General features: G+C 37.6%; 1 long non-coding RNA gene and 1 pseudogene across 1 annotated transcript; both read left to right on the top strand.

Moving 5' to 3' along the window:
* Window positions 1-2,951: 2,951 nt before the first annotated feature.
* LOC132345670 (uncharacterized) lies at window positions 2,952-14,544 on the top strand. The gene is made up of 4 exons (XR_009495130.1): window positions 2,952-3,117; window positions 3,829-3,917; window positions 4,668-4,791; window positions 13,581-14,544. It is a non-coding gene; the product is annotated as an uncharacterized lncRNA (long non-coding RNA).
* On the top strand, window positions 4,665-6,906 carry VN2R402P (vomeronasal 2 receptor 402 pseudogene; annotated as a pseudogene).
* Window positions 14,545-15,010: the final 466 nt, after the last annotated feature.

The following is a 15,010-nucleotide window of genomic DNA, read 5'->3' as shown; positions in this document are numbered from 1 at the left end:
GTCTGCCTGCAATGCAGGAGACCCGGGTTCGATCCCTGGGTCAGGAAGATCCCCTGGAGAAGGAAATGGCAACCCACTCCAGTACTCTTGCCTGGAAAATTCCTTGGACGGAGGAGCCTGGTAGGCTACAGTCCCTGGGGTCGCAAAGAATCAGACATGACTGAGCGACTTCACTTATACTGTATTGGTGTTTTTCTTTCTGACTTACTTCACTCTGTATAATAGGCTCCAGTTTCACCCACCTCATTTAGATCGATGGATTTTGAATATTCTATCCCTTCTTTGTCTCTCTAATATCTACTGTTTTTCCCCTCCGAGACAGAGGAGAGAATTACGCATCTTTCCTGTTGTATCCACCAGCAGGATACACAAGCTCTGCTCCAGAGGATCTTAGAGTTAATGAGCCTGTTGAACCCCAGCCCCTCCTGCTGCCAAGGTCCTTGACTGAGAAAGACAATCCCTTTGAGACACTGATCCCCTGGCCAAAGGCCACTCTTAGGACGAAGTGGCTCAGCCTGAATGTTCACTGCTGACAAAGATAGTGCTGAAATGTGCCCCCATGGAAAGACTCTAAGGGACATGTATTCTCCACCCTAGAAAAAGAAGTCCCACCAAATATTAATATTATTAATTTGCTCTCATCAAATGTGGGGTGTTCAGCCTAATATTCTGGAAGCAAAGATAGAAAAGCAGATACTATGTCAGAAGACAGTGAAACCCTTCATTTTTATCCTTATCATTAATTTCTCTGGGAAAAGTGATGAATTTTGCCCCCAAATGTGGACTTTATCTACCTGTGTGGTGTGCATGTCTTTGAGTTAGCATGGCAGTGCTTAACTAGGGCTTTGCATCAAGCAGTCTGTGTTCTGTTCATGCTTTGTTGGTTTATAGAATTTCTAAGGGTTTTGCAACGTTCATCAACATGCCCATGTCCTCAGAGCAGAAGACGTGTTTAGAATGTGTGCACCTTGTTTGTTTACTAGTCGTATTTAGAATTTTTTTAAACACTAGTTCCGTTGGCAGCTGCTATGCTACTGGAGAGCTGCTAATTTGAGGGGAGAACTTTAATTTTGTTTTCAGTCTTCTGTGTGAGGACTTTTGACAATCTTTGTCCTGTTCAGCTTTCTCATTTCATGTTTTTTCCTCCCCATGGTTTGCTTCTGCATATTTTACCAAAATATGAAATGGAATTTTTGGGTGGAAATTATTTCGGGTGTGTACATTTCCTGGTGTGAAGCTGCTAATGACTGAAGCTGCTAATCATTTGACCTGTATTGGAGTTAGGATGGCAGGAAGTGACTATCGGGAATGGAGGAAACTCTCTGTCTCAGGATTGTGCAGGAAAAGTCAGAGCCTGTTTTGTCTAGGTGGCTAGCACAGGAGAGAGGTGAGTCTTCAGTGATGTCCCAAGGTTGGAGGATAAACTTTGTACCCTCCCTCCTGTCCTTCAGGGAGAGAAATATGTGGACATCTCCATTTTAGGCAGAGGAGCAGCAGGCATCATTCAACTGAGAAGCTCAGGAATGTTCTTTTAAACTCTCTGATGTGCTATGTGGGTATCCACTATCAGCTTCTCTTGTGAACCACTTCCCATACATAGAAATGTATCATGGACATAATTTAATACAAGGAAATAAACATTCACATTGTGATTTGCTGTCTAGGAATGTTGTTTCATATAGATATGGGATATTATTTAGCCTTTGGAATTAATTTAATGTAACATTAAATAAGTGATAATTAATTTTTCTTAACAGGCTTGGAACATTTCTCTGATTTTGGTAATTGTATATTGTTGGGATCAAGAAACATGTGCGTTCAGACAGCCTTTGCTCTATGTAGACAGTCGTCACAGCTGGGAAACCAGCACTTCACAGTGAAGCCAGCAGAGGGCAGGGATTCCTTTTCCCTTGTTGAACTGGAGATACTTTTTGCATCACTTCAAGGAAGGAAATAGGTGGCCCTCATTTTAATGTGCCTTTCTTGGCTAATTAGAGTCTAAATAACATTGTCTGTATTTTTATACCTTGTATGGATTCCTCAAAGAGTGTGTTTGCTCACACTCTTTACCTGTAATGATACTTCTACTGGGGTGCTGGTCTTTTGCTTATTTTCTCATAATATTATTTGCATGTTCAGAGCCCTCAGAAACTTATTCACACCATCTCCATATGACAAGACAGGAAAGCCTCTGAATATAAACCCTGAGTTTAAAGCCCTTCTCTGCCCTTGGCCGGCTTAGGATATAGCCCTGTGTAGGATATACATATATACATATATAGGATGTATGATGACCATTTTGTCTGATGCTGTCCCCTCTGTTTAGGTGGTTCCTCAAGAATTATCAATATGTTCTGGCTTTTATCTTTGCCATTGAGGAGATCAACAAGAACTCTCACCTCTTCCCCAACCTGACCTTGGATTATAATCTCTATGCCTTTGAAAGTGATCACAGCACTCTGGAAAATGCCCTGCTTTGGCTCTCTGGAGGAATCAGACTGTCCCTAACTACAACCACCAGAGACAGAGGAAATCTCTGGCCATAGTTACAGGAACTGTGTCAGCATTTTCAGCCGAGACTGAACCACTTCTGGAGCCGTACAGGTGAGAGAGTCTGATTTTTGGTGAGAGACACTCTGCTCTTCCCCTATGCCTTTCCTTCTCATCCCATCAAAAGACAAGGTGGAAGCTGTGTGTATGCATGGCACAGAGTTGTAAACACATCCTCAGATTGTGAGATTATTCCTTTGGTTGAGAAGTAGGAAGAAAGTGACAGGCATGAGCAGTCAGCACTTTGAAACCCAAGCTCATGCTCAGGGTCAAGGCATGAATCTCACAGTTAAGGGAACATTGAGTGACCATGGCTCACAGCTCTTTACATCATAGGAAATTCCTATGATGTAAAGAGCTGTGGGAAGAGCACAGGGAACTCCCTCACCCAAGGACAGGAAGCTCACAGGTAACAGCCAGAAGCCAGTGTCTTGGAGACATGGTGAAATGAAGCCTGGTTCCCTCCTCTCAGTTTTGACAATACTGAAGAATCATCCCAGCTCCAGAGGACTGACAGTCCGTTGTAACTGTTTTGTTGTTCAGCTGTTCTGAACCACAGCTCAGAAGGTCAGTTTTCTCTCCCCATGTCTGCCTTGCTACATCCCACTGGCATATAGGGAGGATGCTGCCATAAATTTTCTACATGAGTCTCTCCATCTCAGATCTCTTTCCAAGGACCAATCTGACCAGCGGCAAGCAAGAGACATTATTTATGAACACAACAGCATAATATAGGAGATTTCTATTGTGGAATGTTTTTTCAAGAAAATCTGAGACGATAGGGCGTTGTAATCTCCAGAATAACAGGTAATGCTGTGGTAATACATTGAATCCATCATGAAGACATTAATGAGACAAGATTTATTTATTTTCAGCATTTACATGAAACACTGATTGCTAGGTAGAAGGAATTTCTTCTTCACAAGCCACACAGGGCAAGGTTGATGGAGACACTGCAGTCTTCTGGGTACACAATCTGAAAATCATGCTTCTTCAAATACCATCAAACGAGATTAAAATAGCATAGAGATCCTAACATTGTCTTTTATTTTTTGTAACCTAGTGATAAGAATTGTCCGAAGAAACCACGTGTCCTTTCTAAAAGTGAGGAGTCTAGAAAAGTCTTCTATGTGCCCAGAATGAAATGAAAACTGTGAAATGGCCACTGAGATCTCTTTCTTTTCTCCCTGTAACAGAGAGAACCAGCTCACTCTCTGCCTAAGAAAGATAGCCCCAAGCCCACGAAACTCAGATTCATGTTTTTATTTTCTTACTCAGGTGGCATCCTTTTGATTCTTCACTGAGTGAGAAAGACCAGTTTCCATCTCTTTATCAGCTGGCCAGGGAGGACAGCTATCTTGTCCATGGTATGATTGGGCTGTTGCTTCACTTTGACTGGACATGGGTGACACTATTTTTGTCTGAAGAAGGGCAAAAGGAGCAGTTTGTCTTGGAGCTGAAAGCAGAGATCCTTCCTAGCACTGGGGAATTGTATATATTAAGTAAGACACATTCAGTGATCATAGCCATAATGTCATCTGCAAATGTGTATATAATACATGATGATGCAGGATGCTTCATTTCTGTGGACAGAATAGTAGTGTACGGATTATGGTAGCAAGAGGAGATTTTCTTTTGAACGAGGCATACCACGTACTGCTATATATATGAGATATATGCTCATAGTAAAATTCATACAGAACATTTTACTATGCTCTCATATTTTACATAAATTAAATGCTCTCATACATATGAAAACATAGTAAAATATTTTTTTGCAGATAAAACTTCTGTATCATGAACATATGGATATCTGTACTGACAAGATTTTTGGATTATGTGGTTAAACAAGAGAAACAGAAGGTTCATTGTCAGGAATATATGATATAGAAGCCATGAAATACTTTGGTAAAATTCAGTTTGTAAAGAATGTGAAATGTCATTTAGTATCTCATATTTAGGTTTCTAGAGAATATGACAAAGCTGGGATTGGGGAGGAGACCTGGTGATGTAACAGAAGATGAAATGTCTTTTCTTCTGTGAGAAATATAGATATTCTCTGATAGCAGCTAATCATATGCCAAATTTGACCAAAGATTGTCTATTTTTCCTTCCAGACACCAAAATCTGCGTGTAGCCAGAGATGTATTTCAGGGTTCAGGAAAATTCCACAAGAAGGAAGGCCTATTTGCTGCTTTACTTGTGCTTTGTGCCCAGAGAGACACATTTCCAACCACACAGGTATAAAAATTTATAATCACCTATGGTCACCCTAGCAGGGCTTCCCTGGTGGCTCAGCTGGTAAAAAATCCACCTGCAATGCAGGAGACCCCGGTTCAATTCCTGGACTGGGAAGATCCTCTGGAGAAGGGGAAGGCTACCCACTCCGGTATTCTTGGGTCTCCCCGGTGGCTCAGAAGGTAAAGGATCTCCCTGCAATGCAGGACACCTGGCTTCATCCCTGGGTTTGGAAGATCACCTGGAGGAGGGCATGGCCACCCACTCTAGTATTCTTGCCTGGAGAACCTCATGGACAGAGGAGCCTGGCGGGCCACATACAGTCCACAGGGTTGCAAGGAGTCAGACATGACTAAGTGACAGAGCACAACATGGTCACCCTGCCCCTCACCTATTTCATGATGAGAAGGAAACTGAGGGCTATGTGAAAGAGGTTATGGCATCTTGTTTCTCAATTCATGTACTTATTTATTTTTTGACCTTTCCATTTTTATTGTGATTAAGTATGCATCATATAAAATTTACCATTTTATCCTTATGAGTACAATTCAGTGACATTAACAAATTTCTATTGCTGTGCAATCTTCTCCACTGTCCCTATACAGAACGATCACCCCTAACTTCATCTCTTTTAACATGAAACTTACTTCCTCTTAGTCTCAACTCCCCTGTGAACCTCATTCCAATTTCTGTGTCTATGAATTTGCCTGTTCTAAGCATTAATACATCTATAAATAAGGGCTTCACAGGTGATGCTAGTGGTAAAGAACCCTCCTGCCAATGTAGGAGATATAAGACATGCAAGTTTGATCCCTGAGACGGGAAGATCCCCTGGAGTAGGAAACGGTAACCTACTCCTGTATTCTTACCTGGAGAATCCTATGGACTGAGGAGTTTTGGAGGACTACAGTCCATAGGGTCTCAAAGAGTTGGACATGACTGAAAACACTTAGCCCTTACGCATATCTATAAATAAAACCGTATTTGTCCTTTGGAGTGTGACTTTTTTCAAAAGGATAAGACTTCCAAGATTCATGCATATTGTAGCCTGTGTCAGATAAATTCCTTTCTTTTTAAGTCAGGGTGTTCTTGCATTGTGTATATGTACCTCATTTTGTTTAGCCAATTATCTGTCAATGGACATTTCGGTTGTTTCCATTTTTTGCCTATTGTAAGCAATGCTGGAGAGACATTATTTATTCAAATCATTGCTTCAGATTTGAAGAGAATACACCTAGATCAAAATTGCTCACTGAGGCTATGAATTCTATGTTTGATTTTTAGAAAAACTGTCAGACTTATTTCGGCAGCAGCTGCACCATTCTTCATTCTCAGCAAGAACATACAAAGGTTTCAATCTTTACATCCTCTCCAACACTTCTAAATATTATATCAGAAGGGATCAGTAGGTACAATGACAGGAAATGTCTCTGTTTACCAAATATTGAAATGTGGTACAAATGAAGAAATGCTGAGTCTGATTTCTCCCCACATGCAGAGCTGTGTGTCCAGTGTCCAGACCAAGAGTATACAAACTGGGAAAGAAATCATTGCCACCCCAAAATTGTGACCTTCCTGGCCTTTGAGGATTCCTGGAGGATGTCACTGACCTGCATGGCTCTGTGGTTCTTTGTCATGACAGCTATGGTTTTGTGGGTCTTTGTGAAGCGCTGAGACATCCCTGTAGTCAAAGCCAATAGCTGGACTCTCAGCTATGTCCTGCTCATCTCCCTCCTCCTGTGCTTTCTCTGCTCCTTACTCTTCATTGGTCATCCCAACAGAGCCACCTGCATCCTCCAACAAATCACACTTGGAACTGTGTTCACTGTGGCTGCTGCCACTGGTTTGGCCAAAAGCCTGACTGTGATCCTGGCATTCATGGCCAGGAAACTGGGAAGAACCATGAGGCGGTTACTGGAAACAGGAGCTCCTAACGATGTCATCCCCTTGTGCTCAAAGATCCAAGTGATTCTCTGTGGAGTCTGGCGGGGAACCTCGCCCCCTTTCCTTGAAATAGACATTCATTCTGAGCCCAAGGAGCTCATAATCGTGTGCAAGAAAGATTTGGTCACTGACTTCTACTCTGTCCTGGGATACCTGGGTTCCTTAGCTCTAGTTAGGTAGATTAGTTAGGTAGGATTATTCCTCAGAAATTTACACTGTCTTTTACTGTCCCTGGTGACTTTTGGGCCATTGTGGCTTTGAGGTCCATGGTCTCACAATTACCAGTTTACATCCAGGTTCATGTTATTACCGACATGTCCTAAAGGAGCAGCTGGGCCTGACCCCAGGGCTTGTAGCCTCTGGGATGGCTGTGTTCTTTACCACCGCCTCGAGATGTGTTTTGTGATGGTGATGTGTGTGAAAGTTCCCTGTTAGGAGCTTTGATAGATGAAGCTTGTGAAGGGCAGTTTGAGGGGAACAAGAGGAGATGCTTCAAGACTGATGGTAGGTGGACATGCACGGACATAGCCTCACCAATTAAAGAACTGAAATGCCTCCACTCTGAGTGGTAAACAGTCACACCAAGCATCCACCCTATTACTAGCAGATAAAGGGTTTCCATGTTATATCCCTTTTACCCCCAGCAAGCACCTCAGCTGGTCCTGGTATCCCTGACTGCCTGGGAGAGTCAAACCATTCTTCCTGAAGAGTCATTAGTAGGTCATTAGTAGTCTTGCCTGTATGGGTTCTTTGTGGTTCTCCACTGATTTTAATCATGGGATATCTTGATACTGAGAAAGCCCTTACGAACCTCTTCATTTCCAGACTAAGCCTTCCTCACCTTCATTGCAGAGTCAAGAGTTCAAGATCAAACACTTGACCCAGTATAAAAATTTCTTTCTTCGCTCACTGATTTATAGGCAAAGGTTTAGTCTTAGTCTTAAAATCAGTTTATTAAAATCAAAGTTGGGTCTTTTCAAAACCCAACTCCCATAGGGACTAAGACCTCCAGACCAGCAGAGCACAAAGTCCCATTGACATGCAGTCAAAGTTCTGTTAGCAGATCCTTGGTGGTAGCAGGGATCACAGTGGGGTCACTCCTATTTCAACCTTTATTCCATGGACCTTGTGGTCCTAGATATGAGAACATCAATTCCCTATAACTGATGATGATTTAGAACTTACATAACCTCCGAAAGAGCATCTCCCTTGCTTTGCAATATATTGGGGATATTGGCTCTCAGTCCTCAAAAGCCCATTGCACTGTAGTATCGGGTAAGATGCTTCAGAGTGACTGGGAAAAGGGAAGGATCAGTGAATTGCAGGAGCAGTTGCTCACTGCCACACTTCATTTCCTGCGCAATGCAGTCCTTCTTCAGAAGCAGTGTGTATGGGACACCATGATGATGGATAAGATATTTGTGGGTCCAGGCATGCTAGTTTTGATAGAAGCATTGCTTGAAGTGAGGGAAATCAGTTTCCAAGATTAGTGTCTATCGCAGAGAGAACTAAATGCTGTCTTCTACTGCTCAGTTCAGTTCAGTTCAGTCCCTCAGTCGTGTACAACTCTTTATGACCTCATGAATCGCAGCACGCCAGGCTTCCCAGTTCATCACCAATATATATTTTATATATATATATGTGTTGTTCCATGTCCACTTCTAACTGTTGCTTCCTGACCTGCATATAGATTTCTAAAGAGGCAGGTCAGGTGGTCTGGTATTCTCATCTCTTGAAGAATTTTCCACAGTTTATTGTGATCCACACAGTCAAAGGCTTTGGCATATATATATATATATATAAAATATTATATCACACATATATTATATTATATATAATATATTATATTATATATACAATATAATACATATAATTATATATATAATGAAAATTATATAATTTATATATGATATATAATATATATCATATATATACAAGATGTATTTATATATATAATATATATTATATATATATTATATATATAATATATATAGAAAAAATATATAATAAAATATAATAAAAATATAAAATATATAATACCATATATATAAATATATACTATATATATTTTCTATATATATTTATATATAATATATATTATTATTTATTTATATTTATAATAATAATATATATTATTATATATATTATTATTTATATTATATAAATATATACAGAAAAATATATATAGTATATATTTATATATATAGTATATATATACTATATATTATATACTATATATATACTATATACTATATATATAATTTATATATCATATATAATATATATCATATATATACTATACACTATATATAATTTATATATCATATATAATATATATATCATATATATACAACATATAATTTATATATATAATATATATTTATCATTATATATAATAATATATATATAATATTATATAAATATAAATATATACAGAAAAAATATATACTATATATGATATATATACTATATACTATATATATAATATATATTACATATATACACAAATATATACTATATATAATATACTATCAGATCAGATCACATCAGATCAGTCGCTCAGTCGTGTCCAACTCTTTGCGACCCCAGGAATTGCAGCACACCAGGCCTCCCTGTCCATCACCAACTCCCGGAGTTCACTGAGACTCACGTCATTCGAGTCAGTGATGTCATTCAGCCATCTCATCCTCTGTCGTCCACTTCTCCTCTTGCCCCCAATCCCTCCCAGCATCAGAGTCTTTTCCAATGAGTCAACTCTTCGCATGAGGTGGCCAAAGTACTGGAGTTTCAGCTTTAGCATCATTCCTTCCAAAGAAATCCCAGGGCTGATCTCCTTCAGAATGGACTGGTTGGATCTCCTTGCAGTCCAAGGGACTCTCAAGAGTCTTCTCCAACACCACAGTTCAAAAGCATCAATTCTTCAGCGCTCAGCCTTCTTCACAGTCCAACTCTCACATCCATACATGACCACAGGAAAAACCATAGCCTTGACTAGACGAACCTTTGTTGGCAAAGTAATGTCTCTGCTTTTGAATATGCTATCTAGGTTGGTCATAACTTTCCTTCCAAGGAATAAACATCTTTTAATTTCATGGCTGCAGTCACCATCTGCAGTGATTTTGGAGCCCAGAAAAATAAAGTCTGACACTGTTTCCACTGTTTCCCCACCTATTTCCCATGAAGTGATGGGACTGGATGCCATGATCTTCATTTTCTGAATGGTGAGCTTTAAGCCAACTTTCTCACTCTCCTCTTTCACTTTCATCAAGAGGCTTTTGAGTTCCTCTTCACTTTCTGCCATAAGGGTGGTGTCATCTGCATATCTGAGGTTATTGATATTTCTCCCAGCAATCTTGATTCCAGCTTGTGCTTCTTCCAGCCCAGCGTTTCTCAAGATGTACTCTGCATAGAAGTTAAATAAACAGGGTGACAATATACAGCCTTGACGAACCCCTTTTCCTATTTGGAACCAGTCTGTTGTTCCATGTCCAGTTCTAACTGTTGCTTCCTGACCTGCATACAAATTTCTCAAGAGGCAGATCAGGTGGTCTGGTATTCCCATGTCTTTCAGAATTTCCCACAGTTTATTGTGATGCACACAGTCAAAGGCTTTGGCATAGTCAATAAAGCAGAAATAGATGGTTTTCTGGAACTCTCTTGCTTTTTCGATGATCCAGCGGATGTTGGCAATTTGATCTCTGGTTCCTCTGCCTTTTCTAAAACTAGCTTGAACATCAGGAAGTTCACGGTTCACATATTGCTGAAGCCTGGCTTGGAGAATTTTGAGCATTACTTTACTAGCATGTGAGATGAGTGCAATTGTGTGGTAGTTTGAGCATTCTTTGGCATTGCCTTTCTTTGGGATTGGAATGAAAACTGACCTTCTCCAGTCCTGTGGCCACTGCTGAGTTTTCCAAATTTGCTGGCATATTGAGTACAGCACTTTCACAGCATCATCTTTCAGGATTTGGAACAGCTCAACTGGAATTCCATCACCTCCACTAGCTTTGTTCGTAGTGATGCTTTCTAAGGCCCACTTGACTTCACATTCCAGGATGTCTGTCTCTAGGTCAGTGACCACACCATCGTGATTATCAGGGTCATGAAGATCTTTTTTGTACAGTTCTTCTGTGTATTCTTGCCATCTCTTTTTAATATCTTCTGCTTCTGTTAGGTCCATACCATTTCTGTCCTTTATCAAGCCCATCTTTGCATGAAATGTTCCTTTGGTATCTCTGATTTTCTTGAAGAGATCCCTAGTCTTTCCCATTCTGTTGTTTTCCTCTATTTCTTTGCATTGATCGCTGAAGGCTTTCTTATCTCTTCTTGCTATTCTTTGGAACTCTGCATTCAGATGTTTATATCTTTCCTTTTCTCCTTTGTTTTTTGCTTCTCTTCTTTTCACAGCTATTTGTAAGGCCTCTCCAGACAGCCATTTTGCTTTTTTGCATTTCTTTTCCATGGGGATGGTCTTGATCCCTGTCTCCTGTACAATGTCACGAACCTCATTCCATAGTTCATCAGGCACTCTATCTATCAGATCTAGGCCCTTAAATCTATTTCTCACTTCTGCTGTATAATCATAAGGGATTTGATTTAGGTCATACCTGAATGGCCTAGTGGTTTTCCCTACTTTCCTCAATTTAAGTCTGAATTTGGCAATAAGGAGTTCATGGTCTGAGCCACAGTCAGCTCCTGGTCATGTTTTTGCTAACTGTATAGAGCTTCTCCATCTTTGGCTGAAAAGAATATAATCAATCTGATTTCAGTGTTGACCATCTGGTGATGTCTAGATATAGTGTATATGTATATATTTCATATATAATATTTACATATTATATACATTTTGTACATATTATATACATATATACAGGTATATATATAGTGTATATATATACACACACATTTATATACTACCCAGCTGTGGATGTGACTGGCAATAGAAGCAAGGTCTGATGCTGTAAGAGCAATATTGCATAGGAACCTGGAATGTCAGGTCCATGAATCAAGGCAAATTGGAAGTGGTCAAACAAGAGATGGCAAGAGTGAATGTCGACATTCTAGGAATCAGCGAACTGAAATGGACTGGAATGGGTGAATTTAACTCAGATGACCATTATGTCTACTACTGCAGGCAGGAATCCCTCAGAAGAAATGGAGTGGCCATCATGGTCAACAAAAGAGTCCGAAATGCAGTACTTGGATGCAATCTCAAAAATGACAGAATGATCTCTGTTCGTTTCCAAGGCAAACCATTCAATATCACAGTAATCCAAGTCTATGCCCCAACCAGTAACGCTAAAGAAGCTGAAGTTGAACGGTTCTATGAAGATCTACAAGACCTTTTAGAACTAACACCCAAAAAAGATGTCCTTTTCATTATAGGGGACTGGAATGCAAAAGTAGGAAGTCAAGAAACACCTGGAGTAACAGGCAGATTTGGCCTTGGAATACGGAATGAAGCAGGGCAAAGACTAATAGAGTTTTGCCAAGAAAATGCACTGGTCATAACAAACACCCTCTTCCAACAACACAAGAGAAGACTCTATACATGGACATCACCAGATGGTGTAATAATATTATGTATTATTATAAAGCTTAGTATATATTTTATATATATTAATTATATTATATTAATATAATTATATTATATGTATTAATATATAATATATTATGTATATGATATATTTTATTATTATACATATAGTATATATAATATATATAAATTATATATTATATGTATGCAAATTATATTATATATATAATATATATGTTATATACACTATATATTATATATATATAAATTATTGTATAATGTATATAATATATATTATTATGTATATCATTATATATATTATATAATATATTATATACATAATATGTTACTATTATATATTGTATATAATATTAATTATATATAATATACAAATTATATCATACATATTATATATATGATATATATTATATAGGATATATATTCAATATATATCATATATTTATATATAATATGTATAAATATATGATATATATTGAATATATATAATATATGGTATATAATATATATTATTTCATATGTTATATATATCATATATATGATATACATTTATATATAAATATATTATAAATATATATTATATATATTATATATTATATATATAAATAAATATATAAATATTATATATATAATATCAATATTATATATATAATATATAGATAAAATATATATTAAATATAAATATATATTATATTATATAAATATAGTATATATTTATGCATATAATATATTTAATATATATCATATATATTATATGTTATTATTATATATATTATATATGCCATATATATTATAATATATAATATAATAATATAATATAATTTTAATATTAAAATATTTAATATTAAAATATTAAATATATAATATAATAATAATGTCATAATATATATATATTATATATAAAATATATATATGTATTATATATATATTTAATATATATGTATTATATATATGTATTATATATATAATAGATATATTATATATATATCATATATTATATTATATATATTATATAATACATATATGTGTATTATATATGTATAATATATATAATACATATATATTTAATACATATTTATGTATATGTATTATATTATATATATTATATATGTCATATATATAATATAATATATGACATATATTATATAAATTTTATATAATATGTAAAATTATAGATAAGTTTATATATATACTATAAATATTTTAATTATATAAATTATATATAAAATTATATAAAAATAGACATTTTCAATTTTTAACTGCTTTCACACTCTGTTCAAATGATGTTTTGCAGGAAGACAGATAGGTGCCCAGGATTGCTCCAAGGGTGGCTGGTGCTTACAGGCCATAGCACCAATGCTGGGTTGCCCTGGAGGTGCTCCTAGAGGTGTTGTCTGAAGCAGCACAGGCTCTCACCAAAGAGCCAGACAGGTCCAGTCTGCATCCATCCCTGAAATCTCTTTCATCTCCCTCAGCTACGGGGAATTGGGCTGAAGTAACTAAATCAATGATGGAGAAAACTTGAGAACTAGAACAAATTATTGGTGACCTGAACTTTGAAATCACAGAAGAAAATCTTAGTAAGCACTACCAGCAGTGGGGAGAACTTATCAGACTTATGCAGAGTTAAATCCAGAGCCTGTTGACAGAAGGCATAGCTGCCCACCTCTACTCACTCTCTGTCCTTCTATTTATCAGTCACTCTTTAGTGAAAGTCAAGTTGCTCACTCGTGTCCAGCTCTTTGCAACCCCATGGACTGTATCCTAATAGGCTCCTTCATCCACGGGATTTTCAGACAATACCAGAGTGGGTTGCCATTTCCTTCTGCAGGAGATCTTCCTAACCCAGGGATTGAACCTGGGTCTCCCGCATTGTAGGCATACACTTTACCATCTGAGCCACCAGGGAAGTCCTCTTTGGCCCTCTGGAATCAGCCTTCCCTCTTCACTACTGATAAAGCAACTTTATCAAAATTGTTCAAAGATTTCCGAAAATGTCATTATTTTCCTTCCTGATACTGTCCCCCTGGGACTTCTGTAGCATGACACCTTTATTCCACCTTCTGTGTGTTCAATGGAAACAATTATGATGTTTAGTGAATGGAGTATTTATAAGTAAAATGAGTTATTTACTGAAGAAGCAATGATGTGTTTCTTGAAAAATTACAAATTATGATGGACCCAACACTGTGAAGTGAACAAATTTCAGTGACTTGGACTTACTTTTGGTCAGGGCAGCAAGATTGCTGGCAAGTCATTTTCAGCAGAAAATGTTTCCAAAAAACATGTTCCTTCTTAAGAATCAAAATTCAGATCTAATTTTTAAGGATACCCATGTAGGACTTCCCTGGTGGTCCAGTGGTTAAAAATCTGCCTGCCAACGGAGGGCACGAGGGTTTGATCCCTGATTTCACATGCCCTGGAGCAACGAAGTCCATGTGCTAGAAACAGTGAAACCGAGCACCTAGAGCCCGTGCTCTGCAGCAAGAGGAGGCACCACAGTGAGACGCCTGGGCATGACAACTAGAGACTAGCCCGGCTCTCCACAGCTAGAGAAAGCCGATGTGCAGCAACGGAAGACTCGGCAGCCAAAACCAAAATAAGCAAATAAATAACATTTACAAAATGACATTCTTCAAAAACAATACACACAGGTTTTAGGTAACAGATAAGGATGTAACACATAGCATAAGTGCTAATTGATTTACAGTAAAACGTCTTCTG

Source organism: Bos taurus, chromosome 7, assembly GCF_002263795.3.
Source record: "Bos taurus isolate L1 Dominette 01449 registration number 42190680 breed Hereford chromosome 7, ARS-UCD2.0, whole genome shotgun sequence".
NCBI lineage: Eukaryota > Metazoa > Chordata > Mammalia > Artiodactyla > Bovidae > Bos > Bos taurus.
Note: the sequence above shows the minus strand (reverse complement) of the source record. Positions and strands in the feature narration are given on the sequence as shown.